At 41.1% G+C, this 15,751-nt stretch overlaps 1 protein-coding gene across 1 annotated transcript in view; it reads left to right on the top strand.

The window, feature by feature from the left end:
* LOC135223525 (plexin domain-containing protein 2-like) overlaps positions 1-15,751 on the top strand; it is a gene marked incomplete in the record, with an annotated part of 113,441 nt that overhangs the window by 2,421 nt on the left and 95,269 nt on the right.

Genomic DNA, 15,751 nt, shown 5'->3' with positions numbered 1-15,751 from the left:
TAATATGTTTACCGAAAAATTTTTTTTTTTTTTCAAAATTGTAACATGTTTACTGATTCAGAACTCCTAACTGTTTTATAACTTTGGCCAGTACAGACTGGTCCAAGGCATTCTCGCTTCAAGTAACCTAACATCCTAAAATAGAGCAGTGGCATGACTTAAAATATTTTAAACACCCAAAATTAAAAACTTTTATGAGGAAAATTTGAATTGGAAGCTTTTATTAATTATGTAAGCAATATCATTCTATGTTTTTCACATGGATATACCTACAATGACCACTGTTATACCCTATGACTACTTTTTATCCTATTTCCAGCCCTAAAAACAAAATATTAAAGAAACTCATTGAAAGGAAAGTCTGGCACCAACAGCAAAATCTGCAAGTGCTACAGTTACTCACTATACAATTACGAAAGCATAATTACACTTAGAACTAGTATTATGATAACATGCTTCTGATGCCAAAATTTGCTACAAAATAACAATAGCAATTCAAACTTTCTTGAATGCAACTTATATCAATGGCTGAGCAAGATATATTTGGAGAATAATTCATATCATTAGGTGCATTTCCTTTTTGCTAGTGTGTGGTATGTATAAACATTACTAATAATTAATAGGTATGTATAAACATTACAAAAAATGAAAAAAAGTTTTCTCATGATAACAAACCTGACAAATACATTTTTAAGAAAGATCATGTTTCGATTTAACTGTGTGAAAAAACATGCAATCTGTTATGATAGAGCAATTACATATTTTGTCTTTATATATACAGTACACAAAAATATGAACACATGCAAAACAGTGACGGCAAATGAGATGGGGGACAAACAAATCAGGCAAAGTCAAGCTGGTGCAAGTAACACGTCTGCAATGCATCGCCATCATGCTAATGCCAAACTCTACCTCTCCCAGATGTGTGAGCTAGTGTTTCAGGCTCGCCATCCGTAACTATCCCTTCCTTGTATTCCGAAGCATCCAAACCTGAGGAACCAGGAGCTGGTTGGGTTTTGGTAGTTGGGGATAAAAAAGAAGGTAAATCAGTGTCCAAGGTATTCAGAGGAACACTATTTTGATTATTATTTTCAGGGTTAGCTAACTGGGGATCATTACTAATTGGGACAATAGGAGACAAGTTTGAAGGCAAGGGAATAGTGTTTTTTTGTGGGAGAGGAAATTTTGCTGCTTCTCTGCTATTGCTGCTGCTGCTACTGTTGTCACTGCTGCTTCTGTTAGTAGCAGAAGAAATACCTGAGCCTGCGAGAAGAAAGACAGCCAGTTCCTAACTTTATTTCCATTTCCTTTATACACTGTAATTCAGTCTACCTGGTAAGACTAAAACAAGTTATACAACAACAGAATGAGTCCACCTTCCTCTTTGCACAATATTGTATGCCCTTTGGCTACCATAAAAATTCATTGCTATATTCTGAAAACCCACAGTAAGGAGAGGAAGGTAGATTTAACAATGAACAGCTGAAAAAATTTTACACTGCATACTGTTACATTCAGGCTATCAATAGCATCTTGAAATGTTTCATAAACCTTTTTTCAACTCGAGATGAGGCAATTGCAGCATTTAATAAAGGTACACAGACAGTAAACAGAAACTGCAATCTGTCAATGTTAGCAGTGCAAATCTGATTTCCACACCATCCAAGTGATATTACCTAACCAGCTGTGACATCACTATGATAATATCACTTGCAACTAAAGACATTGTAAACAATATCAGTTTACCACAATGTTACTTCCTCTTATGAATTTTTTGTTTGTTACCAAATTTTACATTTTTCCAATACCAGCCTTTTGTTGTCTTACCCAACTCAACTCATAACTCTCCACCACCAGAATTTTCTAAACAATACAACAAGATCCACATTTTGCAAACACAATTTAATGTGTATTTTAGCCTAAAAATATCACAGTCCAGTTTACAGTATTGATCTTCACAGCTAAGCTTTAGATATAATCACTACCACCTCCCTAGTATCCTGGATTAGTACCTTCATTCAATTATGCAAATAAGTGTTTGACTTTGTCCAAGAGTCTCACTTAAACATGCAGGTATGCCAGAAGTTGTATTTCCATGTTGTTTCTCACCATTAAAGTCTTCTACATTAACTGATCACCAAGAGCCCCAAACAAAATTTTTATGAAAAGTTCTATGATAAAGTTTCATATAGTACTATACTTACCAAGTAATTACATAGCTATGAGCTTCCTACCTATGGCAGTCTGAAAAATGATATTGTTATAATACAATAAAGTTTCATACATACTTACCTGGCAGATATATACATAGCTAAGACTCCGTCGTCCCCGACAGAAATTCAAATTTCGCGCCACTCGCTACCGGTAGGTCAGGTGATCTACCTGCCTGCCCTGGGCGGCAGGACTAAGGAACCATCCCCGTTTTCTATCATATTTTCTCTCTTTTCCACCTGTCTCCTGCGGGGAGGCTGGGTGGGCCCATTTAATCGTAATATATCTGGCCAGGTAAGTATGTATGAAACTTTATTGTATTATAACAATATCATTTTCATACAATGAACTTACCTGTCAGATATATACATAGCTGATTGGCACCCTTTGGTGGAGGGTCAGAGACAGCTAATATGGAATAGACAGGTAAACAACATATGTTGTAGGTATAACAGAAAAAACCTTGGTTCCTACCTGATAGGTGGTAGACTTCGTGGCTGTAGCCCGGTAGTCTGCATCACCTCAACGACTTTAGCGAGGATATTAGATCTATGGCTAGAGTTCTTGTGGGTCTGTCGATGGGTATAAGAACCGCTTACTCGGCAGAGCCTAAAAGGACTTTGTCAATGGTACTGGACCACTTCTATGACAACACACCTTTGTGAAGGAGCATAACCAATCCCGACCACCTGATCCTAACCACCATGTTAGTATATAGAATTGCTCTGAGTTATCCCCGAACTCATAACAAACAACCCTTAACTCGAAACGAAAACTCATTTATACAAAAATTCTCAAAAAAAAAAAAATTTTTTTTAAATACTCCCCTAAAAGATATCACAAGAGTTCCTTACTGAACAACAGTGACTGGCCGCCAGTGCAGCACCAAGCCCTCTTGTCAGCAGGAATCTAGAACATATCTAGTAGAAGGTATGTACAAATTTAAGGATTGGTGTTTGCTCCCGTACCCAGTATTGTATCCGCCGATACATAAGGTCCCAGAGAAAAACATTTCTCGTAGGTCACGCGAACGTCTTTAAGATAGTGAGATGCAAAAACTCTGAATTGCACCTCCAATATGTCGTGTCAATGATTTTCTTTAATGACATATTCTTCTGAAAAGAGAGAGACGTCGCCACTGCTCTAACTTCATGGGCTTTTACTCTTAAAAGCGGAAAAGAGTCGTCAGGACAGAACTTGTGAGCATCCGTAATGACGCTCCTAATGAAGAAAGCTAATGCGTTCTTCGACATGATTCTTGTGGGGTCCTTAATCGAACACCAAAGACTTTGTCTAGAGCCTCCATTTGTTTCTTTCTTTGTAAGAAGAACTTCAAGGCTCTTACCGGCAAAGAGACCTCTCTGTTTCTCTCCCTACTAGACTCGATAAGCCTTTGATCTCGAATCTCTTGGGCCAGGGATTCGATGGATTTTCATTCTTCGCTAGAAACAGAGTTCTAAACGAGCAAAGGCCGAGTCTTTGTTAAAGCCGACTTCATCTTCTAGGGCATGAAGTTCGCCAACTCTTTGGCTGTCGCCCCAAAGATAGGAGAAACAAGCATTTTCTTGTTATATCCCCGAACGAAGCTACGTGGGGAGGCTCAAATCTGTCCGACGAAAGGAACTTGAGAACTACGTCCAGGTTCCAGCTGGGTGGAGTTAGTTTCCTTCGATTTTGTCGTTTCAAACGATCTAATCAAGTCGTTCAGATCTTTATTATCAGCAATGTCTAGGCCTCTGTTTCTAAATACTGCCGACAGCATGCTCCTGTATCCTTTGATTGTCGATACAGACAAATGAGAGACCTCTCTCAAGAACAACAGGAAATCGGCGATTTCGGTTATAGAGGTACTGGAGGAGGACAACTTCTTAGACTTGCACCACCTTCTGAATACCTCCCACTTCGACTGATAGACTCGTCTAGTGGAAGCTCTGCGGGCTCTAGCGATAGCGCTTTGCAGCTTCGCGAGAAAACCCCCTCGCTCTGACAAAGTCTTTCGATAGTCGAAAGGCAGTCAGAGCGAGAGCGGGGAGGTTTTGATGAAACCTCTCGAAGTGTGGCTGTCTTAGAAGATCCATCCTTTTTGGAAGGGATCTTGGGAAGTCTACTGTCCACATCCAGCACCTCTGCAAACCAATCTTGTGCTGGCCAAAACGGGGCTATCAGGGTCATCCTTGTCCCGTTGGACGCTACGAACTTTCTCAACACTTGTCCCAGGATTTTGAAAGGGGGGAAAGCGTACACGTCCACATGAGACCAGTCCAGCAGGAAGGCATCGACCACGAGAGCTCTTGGGTCTTCCACCACTGAACAAAAGACTTCCAGCCTTTTGGAAAGGAATGTGGCGAACAGATCTACGTGAGGAGTGCCCCAAAGATCCCAAAGACTCTGACACACCTCTGAATGAAGAGTCCATTCTGTGTGAAGGACCTGGCTTCTCCTGCTCAGTCTGTCCGCCCTGATGTTTCTCGTCCCCTGAACAAATCTTGTTAGGAGGGCGATGTTCTTTTCTTTGTGAGGGCCCAAATTAGCAGATCTCTTGCTATCTCGTAAAGCGACACGGAGTGCGTTCCTCCCTGCTTCCGAATGTAGGACAGGGCTGTAGTGTTGTCCACATTCACTTGGACCACACTGTTCGTCACAAAGGGTTTCGAAGAACTTTAGCGCTAAGTGAACTGCTAGAAGTTCTTTGCAATTTATGTGCCAGGACACCTGTGCTGTCTTCCAGGTGCCTGACACTTCTCTCGTCCTAGTGTTGCTCCCCAACCCTTCTCCGATGCATCGGAAAACAACACTCGGTTTGGGTTCGGAACTTCCAGAGAAATTCCCTTGTTCTCTTTTAGAGGGGACAACCACCATTGCAGGTGTGGTTTCATTTCCCTTGGAAGGAGAAAACTGTCGGAAAGAGAAAGTCCCGTCTTCCAGTTCCACGATATCTGTTTAGGAAAAAACTGAAGAGGGCGAAGATGTAGTCTTCCTAGAGGAAAGAACTGTTCGAGCGAGGAAAGGGTGCCTAGTAGGCTTAACCATTCCCTCGCCGAAGTTCGTTCTTTCCCTAAGAAGAGAGAGACTTTTTCCAAGCCTCTCACGATTCTCTCTTGCGAAGGAAATACTCGAAAACCCCGAGAATCCATCTGAATCCCCAGAATAGACCAAGTTCTGTCTGGGAATCAGCTGTGACTTCTCGAGGTTCACGAGTAGTCCCAACGCCTTTATCAGGTCTAGGGTCAAAGAAAGGTCCTCCAAACACTGTCTCTCTGTTCTGGCCCTGATGAGCCAATCGTCCAAATATAGAGAGATGTTGACGCCTTTGAGGTGAAGACACCTCGCCACATTCTTCATCAGGCTTGTAAGACCTGAGGCGCTGTGGATAGGCCGAAACACAAGGCCCTGAACTGAAAGATCCTTCCCCCCGTCATGAAACGGAGGTACTTTTCTTCGACGAAGGGTGAATCGGGACATGAAAATAGGCGTCCTGGAGATCCAGCGACACCATCCAATCTCCTTGCGTAAAGCCGCAAGGACTGAGGCCGAAGTCTCCATAGAGAACTTCTCCTTTCGAACGAACTTGTTCAGAGCGCTGACATCTAGAACTGGTCTCCAGCCCCCCGAGGCTTTCGCAACCAGGAAAAGCGATTGTAAAACCCCGGAGAGTTTTGCTCTAGAAACCAGTTCTATAGCTCTTTTGTCCCACATTTGATTCACCATCAGACGAAGAGTATCCCTCAGTACAGGGTCCCTGTATCTGGCTGACAGTTCCCGCGGAATGGTCGTTAGTGGAGGACTGTCTTGGAAGGGGATAAGATATCCCTTCCTTATTATGGACATGGAAGAGGCGTCTGAGTTTATGAGTGACCGGCGTCTGCAAATTCGAGAAGCCTGGCCCCCACTGGTGTTTGGAGGCTGTCTGTCTCACTTCCCTTTCTTAAGGGACGGGAAGGAGCCTTACCTCTCCTCTCAAGACCTCTTCTCTTAGAGGTAGCTCTGGAGAGAGGCCTCCTCGAAAGGGCTGAACCGTAGAAGTCGGTCCTTTCTTGTCTACAGAAACAAGAGGTCTCTTCTTCCTTGCAGTTTGCAGGAGAAGATCCTGAGTCGCCTTCTCAGTCAGTGATCGAGAAATGTCCTTCACTAACTGAGAAGGAAACAGGAAGTCAGACATGGGAGCGAAAACCAGGGCTGCTCTCTGTGAGGGAGAAAAACCGCCTTTGTTAGGAATGAACTAAAAATAACTCCTCTTCTTAAGGAGTACTGCTCCGAAAAGAGAGGAGATTTTCTACCGATCCGTCTTGTACCGCCTTGTCAATACAAGCAAGAATACTGAGAATTACTTCTGGGTCAAGACCATCCGAGTCATGAGCTTTCTTAGACATCACCCCAAGGGACCAGTCTAGGGAAATTAAACACTTCCAAAATATGGAAGAGTCCCTTGAGGAGATGATCCGTCTCCGAATAGCCCAAGACACGCGAGCTCCATTCAAAGCGTGTCTCCTTGACGAGTCTAACCAAGGTTTGAGAAGTCTGCTTCTGGCTGCCGCTGGGAGAGAAAGGCCCATGTTCTCCCCAGTTCGGTACCAGAAACCTCTCTTGCCAGAAAGTATGGCTGGAGGCATACAGAAGGTAGTTCTGCCCAGATCCTTCTTAGACAACATCCATTTGTCCTAAGGACTGAAGCGCTCTCTTCATAGAGATCGTAGAGTCTCATCTTCAAGACCGACGAAGACTTAGGCACAATCGCACTCGAAAACAGTGATCGAGGCGAAGGAGGAGCGCAGGAGTTAAAAGAATCTCCGTATTCTGTAAAGAGGTCAGTCAGAACTTTATAGTTCGAGACTCCTTCTCTACCGTCTCCCTCTTCTTCCGAATCTCCTTCTACACCTTGTGGAGAATCGGCCTGAAAAACGAGAGGATCTTCATCCCGTTCTCTCTCTACTGGAGACAAACTCCTACTAGGAGAGGGGCTCATCGAGTGAACTGACTCTCTCTCACATCTAAAAGAAGTCTCGCGTCTGCTTGACTTCTCGCGCCTGAAACGCTCGCGCTTGGCTGGCGCCTCGCGCTTGTCTGGGCGGCCTCTGCGCTTGTCTGGCGCCTCCGCGCCCTGGCTGGCGCTCACGCTTGGCTGGCATATCGCGCCCTGGCTGACGTCTCGCGCTTGTCTGGCGCCTCACGCAACTCCTCGCGCCTGGCTGGTGCCTCGCTCCTGGCTGGCGCCTCGCGCCTGGCTGAAACTTCGCGCTTGGCTGGCGCCTCGCGCTTGGCTGGCGCCTCGCGCTTGGCTGGCGCCTCGCGCTTGGCTGGATCCTCACGCCTAACTGGCGCCTCGCGCCTGGCTGGTGCCTCAGGCCTGAGCGTATCCTGATCTCGAGCAACTCGCTCAGAAAGATCCTGACGTTTGTACGCCTCTTCTTGCCTGGAAGACGTCCTATGTCTGGCGGACGCTTCACGTCTAGCTGGAGAAAGAAGACGAGACTTCTTAATAGGAAGTCTAGCGTCTTTCTTGCGAGGGGGATCCCTTGAAAGAACTCCCACCAAAGAGGCAATCTGCTCTTGAACTGCCAGCAAAATCCTCTTGGAAGCCACCCCAGCGTCCTCTTCCATAGAAGAAGCAGGAGAACTCGAAGAAGTGCGATCATCAAATACATCTCTAGGAGGCGTCGAAACCAGCTTAGCCTTCTTGATAGAAGAAGGATCTTCCTCCGAGAAGCGCTCCGGGCTCGAGTCGAACGCGCGCTCTTTCCAATGCCTTTTCAGTGGCCTAGAAAGATCCGAGTCCTTCCACCCTCGTTTAGGTGAAGGAGAACCGGACGACGAGAAACAATCTCGTAGGACGCTTCTATTTGAGCGGTCCTGAGCAGACTGTAACGAAACAGAACCTGCTGAAGGGACGCCTGACCGTTGGGAATTCCCCACAACCTCCGTACGACTTTCGACTTTCCTACTCCTCTGGGTATGTGAGTTTGGAAGAGGTCTAGGCCTGGGAGCATCGCAGGGACGGTCAGACGCCCCCTCCACAACACTGGGAACACTCACTTCACTTAGTAATTCACAATCACTAGCCTTACCTTGCATGGCCGCCATCTTTGTCTTCATTTTACGAAGAGTAGCCTTCAGATTGGCGATTTCAGAAGCCGAATCCGAATGCAAAGCCTGTGAGGATTCAGATACATAGGGAGAATCATATTCATTAATACAAGGAGAGTTAGACTCAGGAAAAGGCTCAATAGGCCTTGTACTCACACTCTTTTGTGCAGCTCGTCTAATCCTATCCCTCTCTAACTTCTTCAAGTAAAGAAGTTAGAGTCTTCCATTCATTAGCATTCAACTTTTCACACTCAATACAGGTGTTAGCCAAAGAACAGTCAAACCCCCTACATTTACGACATACAGTGTGAGGATCAACCGAAGCCTTCGGTATCCTCACCTTGCAGCCTACATTCACACACACTCTCACACTAACACTTGAATCAGACATTCTAATAGAAAAATCAAAAGCAAGTCCAAATCCAGTCCACAGTAGCGAATGCCCAAAACAACGATCCAGTACGTCACCAAGAAATCCAATAAAGATGATCAATAAAGTCTTGAAAAGCGAATTCCAGTCAAGAGGAAGTAACAACAATGTTGATACCACCGGCGACAGAGAAAATATGATAGAAAACGGGGATGGTTCCTAGTCCTGCCGCCCAGGGCAGGCAGGTAGATCACCTGACCCCTACCGTAGCGAGTGGCGCGAAATTTGAATTTCTGTCGGGACGACGGAGTCTTAGCTATGTATATATCTGACAGGTAAGTTCATTGTATGAAATTCAAATTTTGTGGTAGACTAGCATTTGTTTTGGTGTGGCTAACCTGCCCCACCCACTTTCAGGGACTGGGAGAAACAACTTAAGAGAGCTTCAATTCATTTGTGCCCTTAACGCCTATGGGAGGGAAGGGAGGGCTCCGATTATGTAATTACTTGGTAAGTATATATAAACTAAATTATAAAAATATAAATTTTATATAAGTAACTTACAAATAATTACATAGCTGATTCCACATTGAAAGGAGGTGGGATCCATGCACATATTCTACCCCAAACCGTTAATCAAGGTAACGACTTTGAAGTAGAACAGTTGCCAGCACTGAGACAATGCTTGTTGTTTCCTTACTTGGAAGAGAGCAACTGCAGATAGTTATTGCCTCTGGTAGATGATCCTCTTGACCTGCAGTGGGTGTGGCTGAATAGCCCAGAGTTGCCCCTACGCAAGTGGGAACTTTGCAGTGAGGGAAGTACACCCATGGCTGGCATAAAAAGAGATGCCCTTGCCCTGGGTGCAGACCACAATAAACCAACAATGCTGTTACCTCTTGTAATAAAAACCACCACCCAAACCACTAATTGTTGAGAAAATAGCAAGGCAGAGTAGGCTAAAGAAGTTAAGGAATCCTGTTCAATGTCATCCTCGTCTGAAGAAACGGGACGTGTCCTTTGATTTGGAGACAGCTGAAGTTTTCTTCACAAAACTCATGAGATCCCCCCAACTGATGCTTAACAGGGGTTAGCAAAGAGTCTTCCTGTGCTGATGAGTGCGGTTGAGGAGGGGAATTTGTTGCCAAGCCACTGCGAGATGACACCTGGGACCCAGGAGTTAGTGCCAAGCACTCGGATGCAAGAAGGAGCTTCACAGAAGACGACGGGTGCCCAAGCAATTCTTCCTGGCATTTGGGAGCCAAAAATGGACAATCTAGATGTGAAATTGACTCCAGACCTGAGAGGACAGGCAGAAGGCAGAACAGTGAAACTGCAGGAGGGTAGGGACTAAGGCTGACCTCCTTGGAACTCTTGGTTGGAGGAGGGGAGCTGTCCACATCAGCAGTATGACTCTTGAACGGGCACGAAGAAGTTAGGTAGCGCCCTTGGTGCTTCATGCGAATTTCAGAAACGTAATTAAAACCGAGTATAGGTACTCCTCATTTAAAGACGTACTTGTTTTACAACAACTTGGAGTTACGACAATATCAAGAGAAAAAAAAACCATAAAATGAAAATAAATACATTGCCAATTGTGGCCAAGAGAAAGGCTATTCAGTGCCACTAATATAGCCTAGCCTAAGTTTTGAAAACCTTGAAATCTATGGCTAAAACAATAAATAAGGCTATAATATACTTTGTAATGAAAAGCTAAACAGTTGAACCTCTAAAAGTCGGAATTCTATGGTCTGGGAACTTCACTGGTTGGCTTGATTCACTCTTCATTAGTTCGTTGTGCAGCCAAACGGGTGGTGCCACGTTTGTTTACAACTTCAAGACAGCAAAAATTATGCCATATCTCCTGTTTTAGTGAGAATAATTCTTAGTAATGAAAAGAAAATGTGTGAAGTCAAATATGGTTTTTATATTAACTTGAAAACAAATATATTTTTTTAAATATTCCACTTGAGAAGTTTCTACCAGCCAATCCTTTTAATCAAAACAATGAGACATATGGCATGCACGAATTCCTTACTTTTAGTATGCTTGAAAGACTTACATGTAATACAGTTTGATAAGTTTCTATACAACTGTGTATTTACATACGTATTTTGATATGTCACCCATGAGATCAGATGATACTAGAGGTAAGAAGTGCAAGTGTTAATCTTTATCAATGCTAGAAAATGCTTATCCCATTAGCGAAGAGTTTAGTGTTCACTTTCCTCAATAGATAGCGTTGTGCTTTGTTTACGTTTTGACGGAGACATTCAAATGCCCCGTGATCCCCAAATTCATTCATTATTTTTTTCATCTCACTACCCTCTACAATAAAAATAAATGACAAAGACACTAATAGCTATAATTGTGAAATACCAAATTGAGAATATAAAAGTCACTGCTAAATAAAGTGCAGATTCTGAGAAAAGTTTAGTACTGTATTGACTTGTATTGACTTGCTAGTAGGCTAACTTGGGAATGTAGGCTAAATGTGTTCAATAGAGTACACTATTTTAAAGAAAATTATGCATTATGAATTTATAAAATGATGAAGTTAAAATATATGAGTAATAAAATTACAAAAAGTGTTGTCAGAACTTTGCCAAGTTGTAGGCTATGTCGGAAACTAGTTCTGTGTATAATATGTATATGTGCATAATATAGGACTGAAAATTTATGCTATTAGTCGAAATAAAGATAATAACTCGTTTAATGACGAATTCGTTTAATGACATGGTTGCTGGAATGGACCCCGTCGTTAAATGAGGAGTACCTGTACATCACCAAAAACTTAAAATACATCCAGAACATGAAGTAGCCTGCAAGGAAACCGCTGACATTAGTCGTGAGCCAGCAGAAAACAAATTGAAGCTCTCTGCTAAGTTGTTCCCCCTGATCCCTGAAAGTGGGCGGAGCATGTTCCTACACCAAAACAAATGCTAGCGCTACCACGAAATTTAAATTTGTAGACTCCCATGCATAGGAAGCTTATAGCTATGTAATTACTTTGTAAGTTACTTATATAAATTTGTACCTTTTGTGACTCAAAAATCTGCTGTGCATAATGAAAAAAGCAGTTTTAAAATTGTGTGATAAAACCTGGTTGCATTAGGACACTATATATCAAATCAAGTTATTCAAATACAGCACAGTATCATTTCACAACCCTGCAGCACCAGAATTAGACTTATCTGGAGAACTAACACTACACACTACATAACAGGGATACTTAAGTAGAGTGAGATGCCCAGGAGTGGGCCCTATTTAGCAGTGCAAGACTGAGTCAACACACAAAGGGTTCCAACATACAATCTACTTAATACTATGTAACTCTTTGTAATGCCATTTTCATACAGATCTCAAGCATTCTTTGTTTGCTCTTATCACAAGCATTCTTTATGTCTCCCTACATTTCATCTTCTACATCCATGTGACTCTGGTACGACAATTAGTCGTGCTGCTTGTATACTATATCTAACGAACACAGAATACAGATTTCATGACCAGTTAATGCAGACTGTGCTAGGCTTGCACAATCACTTAAGAAATTTTCTGCTTCATGCCTAGTAAAATTAGTTGCTATTCATGTTTCTACGCAAATACTACAAGAATAGAATTTCACATTTTTTCTCGAAACTGTATCTGGCGCTTTGAAGTCTACAAGTGAAGTTAGGTTTAACAAAAACAATTTACAGCATCTAAGAGAAAATGATGATGGACGACTTGATTGTTGGCTAGGACATTTAGAAAAAAATGTTTTAACATTTGACTTTTGTGACAATTGAGAGGATTCAAAGGGAAACTGAAGTAGTACTAACTCAGAACAGGACATCAAGAAAGCAAATTCAAGTCATATGCAGATACTTACTTAGGGTACTAATCACCAAGGTATACTTCCATGTGCTCAAACGATATCCTCCAAGGAAACCAACTCCACCAACACAACAACTATTTGAAAATAACTTGAAACATAGACCTCTGTGCCTTTATCTTACTCTTAATTATCACCACTTACTTAGGAACAAATTCTCTGGCCAAGGCTTGTGATAGTCTATACTGAGACCCTGTTGTCTGGTAAATCTACTACTAGAGATAACTACATAAATGCTTTGCATCTTTCTACTCTTATTCCTACATTCTATAACACGTCAATCTTTGATCCAGCAGCATATAGTAAGGAAAGAGCTGGAGACAAACAAAAATAAAGATTTAAAAGTGTATAATGTAGTCCACAAGAGAAAAAAACTGATTATGCAACTGGGTGTCTAGCATAATATCCAAAATCCATACCTATTTCAAGTAGTACTGTATCTCAATGAAAGTCTTAAATTTTTTTTTCTATTTCAGTTGTACAATACTACCACAAACTAACATTCAAGGTATGTACAGTATATCTTACACACAAAAGACTATGAACAGTCTAATTCATGGCAGAGCACAAAATAAAAATGCTGACTCACAGCCACCAAGAGAAAGTCCCGCCTTAATGGACTGAAAACATTCTGCAATGTTGATAAAAAAAAAATCATGCAATAACAAAAAACTCCCCTAAGAACTAGACTTCAGTTATCTGGCTTTACATAAAACGTCCAATGAATGACATGCTGGTATCATACAACAAACAAATCTAGTTTTAATACACAAGTCTTAAAAGGGATAAGAAACCTACATGAGGGAAGGAAACTCTCGATATAGTAGTTCTAATAAACACCATTCTTCGTTTCTCATGGGGAACAGTCCACCTACAAGGAACCTTCTCTTCAAATAAATGCCATGTCAAATATGTCATTGAACTAAATCTTTTAGTAATTTTTTATAAAATACTGTGACTTGAGCAGTAAAGCACCTATTGTTCAAGATGATTAACAAAATCAGTTACTTTTTCAATGAAAACAGCCCCATAGGAACTTATTGTGAAGTTGCCCTAAATCCAAGCTACATTTGATTAATTAAAAAACTGTGCATTGCACACAATGAAAATAAACCCCCCCCCCCACAAATAACTTACTTTTGTACTACATGTACAAAAAAATTACATGACAGTGGAATTATGTACAGTATTCGCCGACTCACATATTCGTGGATTTCCCACTGGAACATATACTCCCATTATATGCAGAAACTTTGCCTATTCGCAGTATTTTTCTAAGAGAAATATCCAAAAATTCCTTTTTATTTTATCAATTTCATCATAAAATGCACTTTATAAAACTATTACAAAACCAGGTATAAAAATTTTTAGTGGGGTTTGCTAGGGTTTTAACTAACAAAATAGGCAGTTTAAATCGTTTCTTTTATAGGGGTTTCAACCATTCGCGGATTCTAGCTATTCAGGGGTATTCTGGTATCCATCCCCACAAAGTTAAGTATATCTTAGTTTTACCAGACCACTGAGCTGATTAACAGCTCTCCTAGGGCTGGCCCAAAGGATTAGATATTTTTACATGGTTAGGAACCAATTGGTCACCTAGCAACGGGACCTACAGCTTATTGTGGGATCCGAACCACACCATATCGAGAAATAAATTTCTATCACCAGAAATAAATTCCCCTGATTCCGCATTGACAGAGCCAGGAATCGAACTTTGGACCACTGGATTGGCAGCCAAGCGTGAAAACCACTCGTAATACAAGGGGAACAGTGTATTGCAAAAATTCAAAAAAAGAATTGTACGTAGGGCAAGTATAATAATTTCTTGGTTGTGTAAGGGAATGCAGCATACCCTACTGATTTGGAAGCAAGATGAGGACCAACAGTTAGCAACCCGAAAACACTGCTAACAAAATGTAGTTATGTAACCACAAACTTCCATGAAAAATAAAACTCGTCGTTTACCAACCCCTTACATAAAACACACATTAATTACTGCTTTGAAGAAAGGTTACAGGGTAAATATTTAGTCTTTCAATATTTATGAACTGCTGACCCATAGTCAAGATGAAATTCAGGAAATTTCCAATGGTTGAACTAATAAATATATATACTAGTATTCTCCTAGATAAATCCTTTTCTATTTTTTCTTAATATTTCTTAGCTGCAACCAGCAGCAACTGAGAAAAAATTCAGGCAATGGAATATTATGCAATTAAAAAACCCTGTTGAAACTTGTACTCATTTCAAACAAGAGTCATTTTTTAATTTATTCAGTTAATCTTACAAAAACTTCAAAATTCATTTACATCTTGTGTAGTTATGTAGCTTATCACTTTTCTGTACAACAGGATTTACATGTCATTCTAAATTCAACGTCTTAATGAATCTAGGAATTTCAAATGTTTCAATTTTCCAATTTTACAAAATGTTCTTTCCACATTTCCAAATCATCTTTCTCATTAAATGACCTCCTAGGTGTCTATCACATCCAATCATTGATATTAACCCTTAAACGCCTATTGGACGTATTTTACGTCGAGATAAATTGTCTGTCGGGTGCCGATTGGACATATTTTACGTCGACATAGAAAAGTTTTTTAAAAATTCGCGGAAAAATACTTAAAGGCCTACCAGCCAAAAACTTTTGAATCACGTGCCTTGGGGGATGCTGGGAGTTCACGGATCAAGGTGTAGTTTTGTTTGCAATCATTACGCAGGCGCGCAAGCGCGAATTTCTTTCTTATCGCACTAAAAAGTATCAGTGATACATCTCAGAAATTATTTCGTCACTTTGACATAATTTTTGCACCATTTTAAATTAGCCGTTACATGAAGTATTATATATGAAAATGTGTGCAATTTTATGTAGAATACAACAAAAAACTACTCATGATTGTAGCTTTTATCAGTTTTGAAATATTTTTATAATAACGATAAGTGCCAAAATTTCAACCTTCGGTCAACTTTGACTACCGAAATGGTCGAAAAACGCAATTGTAAGCTAAAACTCTTATATTTTAGTAACATTTAATCATTTACCTTCATTTTTCAACAAACTGGAAGTCTCTAGCACAATATTTTGATTTATGGTGGATTTATAAAAAAAAAAAAAACATTTTCCTTACGTCAGGGCGGTAACTCTTCTGAAAAAATCATACGTGCGATTGTCGTAATGTTCGCACCATTTTAAAGTAGCCGTTACATAAAGTTTA

The sequence above is a fragment of the Macrobrachium nipponense genome, chromosome 10 (assembly GCF_015104395.2).
Source record: "Macrobrachium nipponense isolate FS-2020 chromosome 10, ASM1510439v2, whole genome shotgun sequence".
NCBI classification, from domain to species: domain Eukaryota; kingdom Metazoa; phylum Arthropoda; class Malacostraca; order Decapoda; family Palaemonidae; genus Macrobrachium; species Macrobrachium nipponense.
Note: the sequence above shows the minus strand (reverse complement) of the source record. Positions and strands in the feature narration are given on the sequence as shown.